Source organism: Octopus bimaculoides, chromosome 19, assembly GCF_046866305.1.
Source record: "Octopus bimaculoides isolate indiv1 chromosome 19, ASM4686630v1, whole genome shotgun sequence".
In the NCBI taxonomy this organism is placed as follows: Eukaryota; Metazoa; Mollusca; class Cephalopoda; order Octopoda; family Octopodidae; genus Octopus; species Octopus bimaculoides.
The window spans coordinates 50,082,950-50,092,949 of record NC_142946.1 but is presented as its reverse complement, the minus strand read 5'-3'; the positions used below and the strand labels follow the sequence as shown (position 1 = coordinate 50,092,949).

The 10,000-nt window shown below is 34.9% G+C and overlaps 1 long non-coding RNA gene across 1 annotated transcript in view; it reads right to left on the bottom strand.

The window, feature by feature from the left end:
* The window catches only part of LOC149131865 (uncharacterized), a 12,277-nt gene extending 6,541 nt beyond the window's left edge, over positions 1 to 5,736 (bottom strand). Inside the window, exons 1-2 of the long non-coding RNA XR_016237441.1 lie at positions 5,578 to 5,736; positions 479 to 539 (exon numbers count right to left, since the gene is read on the bottom strand). This is a non-coding gene — a long non-coding RNA (uncharacterized LOC149131865). The remainder of the gene's footprint in view (positions 1 to 478; positions 540 to 5,577) is intronic.
* Between the last annotated feature and the right edge of the window lie 4,264 nt (positions 5,737 to 10,000).

Here is a 10,000-nt window from a genome sequence, read left to right as displayed (position 1 = left end):
TGTAATTAAATTTTTCGGCCGTCTTAAAAATGAAAAGAGAGATTAATAATGTTTTGGATATACAAAATGACGAAAGTGACTTGGCAGAGATATTTCTGAAAACGAAAGAAGACGATTTGGCATGGCATTAGAAGGATGCTGGCAATTTAGCACCGCTGTCTGAATGTTCAGCTTGTTTTGGAGACATTATATTTTGGCCTGCGCAGAAATATGCGCATACTGATAAAAAGGAGAGAGAAAGAGAGGGAGAGGGAGAACGACATTACAATTCATTAATTCAACACAATTAATATAAATAGTTTCCACATATGTGTGTATGTGTATATATATATATATATATATATACATATATATACAGAGAGAAGTGATCATTCGATATATGAGAATGTCCACTTAGACCTCAAACACAAACTACAGTGTACCAAAAAGCTGGTAATCAGTAGATTATTGAACCAAAAAGCTGGTAATCGGTACGTACATGCACTTTCTGGATTCAGTTTTCGGTCGGCTTCGCTTGGTCTTTTATACTTCTGAAACCACTGAAATAAGTACAAGATGTTTTTTAGATTCTGATCAGCCCTCAACTAGCATACATACGGTCCTTGGTGCGCTCCCAACCATGATCATCCCATTGAACCATGACTACCCAATACACACGCACGCACACACTACACAACGTCCTTCTTCTGGTTCTACGGGGTTTGTACAGGGTTCTGGACAAACACATACTGAATAATTTGAAGGTAAAGGTAACAGTAAAGTTACCTTCTAGAGTCATGTCGACTTATGAGGGCTGATTTCCCGATTTCCATGGCATATAAATTCCCTACCTGAACAGGACGCCGGTCCATCGTAGGGTTACTCATTTGTACCGTCTGAGTAGACTGGAGCAACGCGAAATGAAGTGTCTTGCTCAACAACACTATAAATCGCCCTGTCCAGGAATCGAAATTACAATCTTAGGATCATAAGTCCAACACATTAATCCCTAAACTACGCACCTCCACATACTTTGAAGGTCAGGAAAAATGAACTTCTTACATGCCATTTGGTTTTCTTGTAAAATAACTATTTATAGGACTTTCTTCCAAGAAGAAAAAGATATGATCCAAAAGTTTCCCACAGGAAATAAGGTAAAAGAATCTTCTTTTACTCTCAAGGAATTTCAATAATGTACAAGTTAACTTACCTGTACCGAGACAAAGAAAAGCCCACAAGCAATCTGAACTACCTATACAGATGCAAATAGTGGTACATACCTGTTTAGCTATTTTACCTGAGGGAGAAATCTTACCAAACATATCAACGATTATGATACCGGGAATGATTTTTTGACATGTAGGATATTTATGAATAATAAGATTAAAATTTGATTCGTATTCTAACTAAAAGAAAAGTTGCTTTCAATTCTCTAGAGGGGTTTAAAATGTAGGAACGAGAATGTTTTCGCTCAGATGCATGAAAATTATATGTAAGATTTCGTCTAGAGGAATTTTAAAATCTTCGTTTCAGTTTGTAAGTGAAAAATTTAAAAGATTTTACTCGCTGCCAACGTTAATACAAGTCCTCAGAACTGTCAAAATTAATACCATGCCGCTAATCTGTAGAACATGATGAGGGATAATTAAATGTGTACACACACGCACACATGCATATATACATGCATATATACATGCATATATATATATATATATATATATATATATATATATATATATATATATATACATAAATATATTGTGTATGTATATACATCTAAATACACATATATATTATATGTATAAATACATCTATGTACACACACATATATATATAATATATATATAAATAACTATATACATATATATCGTTTTTGGATTTGGTTTGCAAGATTCTTTATATATATCTAAACGTACGATTATATATACCTATACATATATGTATGTGCGTATATATACATATATATATATATATATATATATATATATATATATATATATATATATATATATATATATATATATATATATATATATATATATATATATATATATATATATATATATATGCATATACATACAAGCATACATACACGCATATATATATGTATGAATAGATATTCCGTATATGTGTGCAGGCTATATATATAGAATGCGTATATGTTCGAGCCTGTGTGTCCGCTTGTTATTTGGTTTTAATTTCAGTTTTTTTTTTTTTTTATCCAGTATTTTTTTTTATTTTCTTGTTCAAATTATTATCTAAAATTATCTTGCAGCAATGCAACTGTTATAAACAAATACCACATAAAATACGAACAAAATATACAGAGAAATAAATACGCCGAAAAAATTTAAACACGTTTAGAAAGGAAAACATAATAAAAGATCGTTCTAAATTCACTAGATTATTTTCATCAGAACTGACGTTTACAGGAGATACATCGATAAAAGTTAGATAATTCATAGCCATGTATGTTTTTTACGTTTTTTTCATTATTTTTAAATTTCATTTTTACATTTGCTTCTGGGCTGTAAATTAGGGGTTTGTTTTACTAAGTTAATAATAGCTAAGGAAGAGTCAGACGATGATATTTGTTTTAGTACGATTTTTTTACGTGCTACTATCTGTTTCATCGTCTTTGACTTTCTTTACTTCTTTGTTTCATGTTTATTTATTTTTTCTTGAGGAGAAGGAGGAATATTAAATTATAATTATAATTTAAAGTTGGATTTCATGTTGGAATCATTTCAATTATCTCCAGAAAATTACAGTGTGCCTACTTAAAGAGTATAAACAGAATTTATCTTCTTTCTAATACATTATGAGTTCAAATCCAGCCAAATTTCATTTCATTTTTGTCGCTATTTGTGGTGGTGATGGTATTGTTGGTGGCAGTGGTAATGGTTGTAGTGGCGGTGATGGCGCTGTTTTTCAACACGAGTTTAGTCTTGATTGAACGACCCAATGATCAAAGACTTTCAAGCTTTAATTATCCCATATTTTTAATGCGTTTTGGATCGAAAACAGCTTCATCCTTTCAACACGTGTCGTATCACTTCAAATTTTTAACCCTAGAATCATATTTGAGGATGATTTGGCTGCAATTTCTAGCATGTACTGACTGGAAGATGTTCCCGCATTGGAGCAGTGACCCTTACGTCTCTTGTGTTGCCGATAAACTCAGTAATATGGCTGGTATTTGAGTCTAATCTCATCAGGTCTTCTGCAAATATTTCCTTCTGCTGAGTCAAAAACAAGCAATTTCGAGAAAGAGAGGAAGTTGATCCCATCGATCTTAGTTTTCAGCTGATACTTATTTTATCGACCTCGGTGGGAGGACGAAAGGCAATGTCGACCTCGGCGGGAGGACGAAATACCGCTAAGCATTTTGCTTGGCGTGCTAACAACTCTGCCAGCTCATCGCCTTTGTTAGATATTATATTAAAATATCTCTGCGGCAAAAGGTTAATCTTTAGTGTTGAGAGTGCAGAGAGCAACATTGAACAACGATATAACAACTCATCTATCATAGACAATAAAGGAAGTTGGAGAGATTTATTAATGTAAACAGTGTTACTGGTAGCTATTTAGAATGAAAATTGATGGCATTAATGTCGATAAAGTAAACTAATGAGAAATTCCGTTCGAGTGAAGATTTTCAAGACTTAAAAGAACGTAAAGAGTGAAACAGATTGCTGAACGTATGATACGGGTGGCTGTTAATTCTACGATACATTATGAAACACTTGGATAAGCTAAGATGCACTGTGAAACTGTGATATTCAGTGATATTTTATGAATCATTGTGATGCCCAATGAAATACTACGGAACATTGTCATAGATTATGATACACCATGAACACATCGTGATATTCAAATATGGTCTAAGAAGCAGAGACTTCTGCAAGCGGTACTTTACATCAAGAAATATGGCATCTTTACGAATATGTGCGTGTGTGCTTTTATATCCGGATTCGGTAGTGGGTAGTTATGGGAACATAAGCAATCGTCTAAACCCGTTAGACAAGAAGCTAGGTGTTAGTATTTCCGGTCGATAACTGGTGAAGAATTAGGGTCCTGGTGTCTGTCCTACGCATACGTTTTGTAATATTTAATGCATTTTTTTTCATTTATGGAATAACTGAACGCCACGCATCCCGACGTTTGATCACAATAATTATGTGTGTGTGTGTGTGTGTGTGTGTGTGTGTGTGTGTGTGTGTGTGTGTGTGTGTATACTACGTTGACATGGATATTTACATGTTAGTAAAGAGGTGCAGACTGACATTTGTCGGTGCAGGTGATAATGGCTTGTATACGAAGCATACTTTGAAAGAGATAAGCAGTTGCACACACACACATTTATATATATATATATATATATATATATATATATATATATATACATACATATATACCCATACACACACACACACACACAGATACACACACACACACACAGAGATACACACACACACACACACACACACACACATATATATATATATATTTATATATATATATATATATATATATTCCTTAACAATTGAGCTTAATCGTTCGGTTGTGCATTTAAGCACCATAAGAGTGAGCGGAAGGATGCACAGAAAGTTAGCATGAGATGGTGGAGGTGGCGGCGTTAAAGTATGAATAGAGAAAATCTAAAAAGCAAACGAGAAGCAATCTACCAAGTATTAGAAGTGCTAGAGTAGGAAACAGTTGCTTACTGCGCATTCGCTTTATTCACTCGTTAAATATATAGATATATGCATACTTCCATAGACTCTTTAATTCTTTTATTCGCATAAGGCGGCGAGCTGGCGAAATGCTTAGCTGTGTTTCGTCTGTCTTTTCGTTCTGAGTTCAAATTCCGCCGAGGTAGACTTTGCCTTTCATCCTTTCGGGGTCGATAAATTAAGTACCAGTTGCGTACTGGAGTCGATCTAATCGGCTGACCCTTCTTCCCCCAAAATCTCTGGCATTATGCCTAGAGTAGAAAAGAATTCTTTTATTCGTATGTTCTTTTACTTGTTTCAGTCATTTGACTGCGGCCGTGCTGGAGCATCGCTTCGAAGGTTTCTTTTTTTTTTTTCATTTTTAGACGACGTAATCGACCTCAGGGCTTCTTTATTATTCTTAAATAAGAATAGTGTTGAATAGCTTCGGTCAGATAAGCCATCATCATATATGACGGGGCCCCTTTCAGTTTCCGTCAACCAATGCCACTCACAAGGCTTTGGCGGGGCCAAAGTTACAGGAGAAGACACCGAAGGTGACACATTGTGGGACTGAACCAGGAGCTATATACTTGGGAAGCAAACTTTTATCACACAACCACGCCTATATATATATATATATATATATATATATATATATATATATATATATATATATATATATATATATATATAAATGTGCGCGCGTATTTGTATGCTTGTGTATATCAAGAAAAGGAGAGACGAGACAATAAGACATATTGTAATGGAGAAACATAGACATAGGTGAAGCGATGCCATAAAATTAACTGTTTATTTCAATTTAGCCTCTTTATATTCAATACAATTTCAATTCCAGATTCCTTAAATCAATTTACCTTACCATTTGACATGTTTCTGATTTTTCTTTTGTCTCTGTGCTTCGACTGTTTAAACTGGGGTCTTTTGTTTCCATTACTATTGGAAAATGTCCAGTTACGGGAGAAAAGAAAATGTTTCTTAGAAGTATATCATTTTATCAATAGACGCACCATTATGACGTCGATTTATGCTTGCAATAATTCTAACGGCAAACAACGAACATCAAATTAGCTATGATATTATGTCAGATATCGTGGACAGCTGTGGCCATTGTTTTTATTTTAGATGTTGTTGATGATGTTTTTGTTGTTGTTGTTGTTGTTATTGTTGTTGTTGTTGATGTTGTTGCTGATGCTGCTGCTATTGCAATTGTTGTTGCTCATATTGTTATTGTTTAACCCTGATCGAATCGAGACATATGGTCAGATGTGTTCCAACATTGCTCATTCAATCTTTCTACCAGACGTAGTTTACTTCTCTCTCTCTCTCTCTCTCTCTCTCTCTCTCTCTCTCTCTCTCTATCTCTCTCTCTCTCTCTCTCTATCTATCTATCTATCTATCTATCTCTATCTCTCTTTTCATGTGCTATTTTCTATTTTACAGGCGTCGGCAATCAACGATCTCAATGCCAAAATCTGAAGTTTCAAGATTTTTCTTGGGTTAGCTACAACACCGTTTTTCCATTATCTCCTGCAGGCTTATTTACAATTTACTCTGCTAGTCTCGTTCTCTCCTGATCCGTTCGACCTTAATTCTTCAAGACAGTGCCCCAGCATGGCCGCAGTCTCAGGAATGAAACAAGTAAAAGACAAAAGAAGAAAGAAGAAAATGATAAAAGATGAAGGACTTTTTGCAGATATAGTTTATTTGTGAATACATTGTCGACATTCCCGACCCCTCCTGTTTTAAAATGAATTTCAGGGAGATTTTACTATTTTCAGCAACACTATACAGGCTCACTCATTGGTAGAACAACGTATTAAATGCCTTTTTGATATTAAGTTACGTCCCGTTACGTTCTTGATTCAATTCTCCCAAGCTTGAGTTTTTTTTTTTCTGCTTTTCATCCCTTCTTTGAAAGTCACTAAAATAGATATTGGTAAAATACAGGGATCGATTTAACCGAAGTGAATTCTCGTTGTCCAATATATGGGACACAGGTTTCTATATCCGAAACTTTTATTATGTAAGATACAAACGTTTGATGGTAAACTCACTATGGCGTCAGACTACAGTAATTATACGTTGACGAAAAATCAATTTAGTAAACATCTAATCTGATTTTCAATTTTCGTCAAGTACATTGAAGTTAACAGTTCGATAGTGATGTTAATGAGACCCAAAACATGTCAGGAATGGTCTTCCGTAGTTATTCGCTGCAAAGTTTAAAATATCAATGATTTAAATTTTTGTTGATTTTTTTTTTTTTGTGTGTTGTTTTGTTTTGTCCTTTACTTTGCTTTGCTTTGCAATTTTCTCAGTCTAATTAAATCTCGTTAACTTGTTTAATTCTTTCTACATTAAATATGTACGTATAAATATATATATATATATATATATATATATATATATATATATATATATATATATATAGTTCAAAAACACAATAACAAAAAAACAACAAAGTGAGGACGTGATATGGATAGTATTATTGGACGCTCAGGAAAGGAAAGACTAAACTTATATTATTATATATGTGTGTGTGTGTGTGTCTGTTTGTATGTGTGTGTGTGTCTGTTTGTATGTGTGTGTGTGTTTGTGTACGTATTTGTTTATGCGAGTGAGCGAGCATCCGTGTGTATGTGGAGAGACAGAGAGAGAGACAGAGAGAGAAACATCGAACTTGATTTGTTTACTGCGAAAGAAAGGATTCTGATTCAATAACGTCCGGTAGCCAGCAACATGAATAGCAGATTCTGCGGCTGTGTACTTCGATTAAAAATCGATAATTTTCTTCTAATATCGCGCGACTTTTATCTTTAGTAATACTCCCTATACATGACACTTCTTTAAGCCGTTTCCCGCTAAGCATTTGTAACTTCTTTAATCTGCTCTTAATCTGGTCTTAGCTAAATATATCTTCTGCGGTGATAACATCAGACATTCTCATTTTTTATTGATCTTCTCTCGATCATTGGTGTTCGATAAGTTCTTGCCTATTACCGATTTAACGTCTCCAACAAATTGGATTTCGTCGTTATGTTTACGTTACTAATGTAATCCTTAAATACACACACACACACACACACACACACACACACACACACATACGTAGATATATGTATATATATACATTGTACGGATATATATACACACAATGTTACTCATAAGTAAACATCTGTGTGGTGAGTCTAGATAGATAGATGATTAGGTGGATGGATGGATGGATGGATGGATGTATGGATGTATGAATGGATATATATATATATATATATATATATATATATATACGTACGAACTCACATGTATATATATGAATGTGTATAATATAGGTATAATCATATATATATATATATCGACACATACGCACTAGCACACACATATATTACACAATATAAATTACATACACACACATACATACATACACACACACACACACACACATGTACATATACGTTTTGAGTTGTCTATCGGATCCTTACCAATATTCCTAATTTTCTATTTTTACTCTATTACACTTTACTTTCCGATTGCTACCAACTCAGTTTTGTACCACTGACAACTCTGCATCCCTGTAGCTGATGTTTTCATTGTTTTCATTTTAAATGTCTTTTCATTATACGCGTGGAGCGCAATGGCCCAGTGGTTAGCGCAGCGGACTAGCGTTCGGAGGATGGCGGTTTCGATTCCCAGACCGGGCGTAGTGTGCGTTCATTTTCACTTTCATAGCATTTTTCGTTTGCCTCGATAACTGACGAGATGCCGGAGCAGGTTTCTGCCCCGACATCAGAATCTCGGAGTCTTATTACGGCAACCTAATAATTGCCACATATTATATTATATATAAATATTCATATGTGTATATTCGTATATCTATTTCTACTTTTTTCACTAGTTCCAATGTTTATTCATCTACTCAACTGCAATATTTTTTTACCTCCACCAAGGAAGGAGGTTATGTTTTCATCGGCGTTGGTTTGTCCATCTGTCCGTCTGTGTGCAAAATAACTCAAAAAGTTGTAAACGGTATTTGATGAAACTTGCAGGAAAAGTTGGTAATGACACAAGAAACAGATGATGAAATTTTGATAGTGATCCGAGAATTGTTATGGATTCTTGAAGGATTTTTCATTTGTTATATTTACTTTACATGAAGCATAACAATGTTACGTTTTTTTTATTATCTCCCTTGAAAACACGTTCATCGTTTCCACGTAACCTATGGTGGCGTTGCTGTTTCCAAAGTTTATTTTCGTTTCTCTATTAGTAATTTTACTCGCATATCTATCTTAAAATGAGCTTGGCGGAGGTCTGCGCTCTCCGAAATGCTTAGCGTTAGTTGGTCTACCGTTACGTTCTAAGTTCAATTTCCACCGCGGTCGACTTTGCCTTTCATCCTTTTGGGGTCTATAAATTAAGTACCAGTTGCGTACTGGGGCCAACTGCCCCCCACCCCACCTCTAAAAATTTCGGGCTTTGTGCCTAGAGTAGAAAAGAATATATTCCATACAATCAAAGGCGACGAGCTGGCAGAATCTTAGGCACATCGGGCGAAATGCTTAGCGGTCTGAGTTCAAATTCCACCGAGGTCGACTTTACTTTCCATCCTTTCAGGGTCATTAAAATAAGTACCAGTTGTAATCGACTTAGCCCCTACTCCCAAATAGCTCTATGGAAACTATATTTATGAAAGCTCTTCGTACGTGCGTGTATGTGTGTGTGTGCGCACGCATGCGTGTGGTGTGTGTGTATGTATGTATGTGTGTATATGTGCGTGTCTTTGCCTGTGTATTTCTCCTCACGTAGATTGACAACACGTGCTCGTTTATTTACGTCCTAGAACTAGATTCGCTAAAAGCAACTAACAGAATAAGTACCAAAATTATACAAGACAAAAAAAATAATAATAATAGCTAGAACTGGGACCGACTTTTTTTCCACTCAAACCTTTCCAGTTACTGAAACACGTAAAAACATACTTGTGTATGCGTGTGTATGCAGAAGTGACTTCTATATCTATTTCCATATATATGTATATGAAACTTTCCCTCTTTATCTTTCAGTATACGTATGCGAGAGATTGCACGTAAAAGCTTGTTTGAATGAAAATAACAAAAGAAGCCGAAAGATTAACGCTGTTATAGTCCATATGTTGTTTGTTATGATTAAGCCTTCAGCACGTCTGTCTCACTGAACTTACAAAAAAAAAACAGACCAGCCTTGCCGAAAGCTTAGCAGTTTATAACCACCAGTTGGAGTACCTCATTGTCGACCTTTCCCAGCTA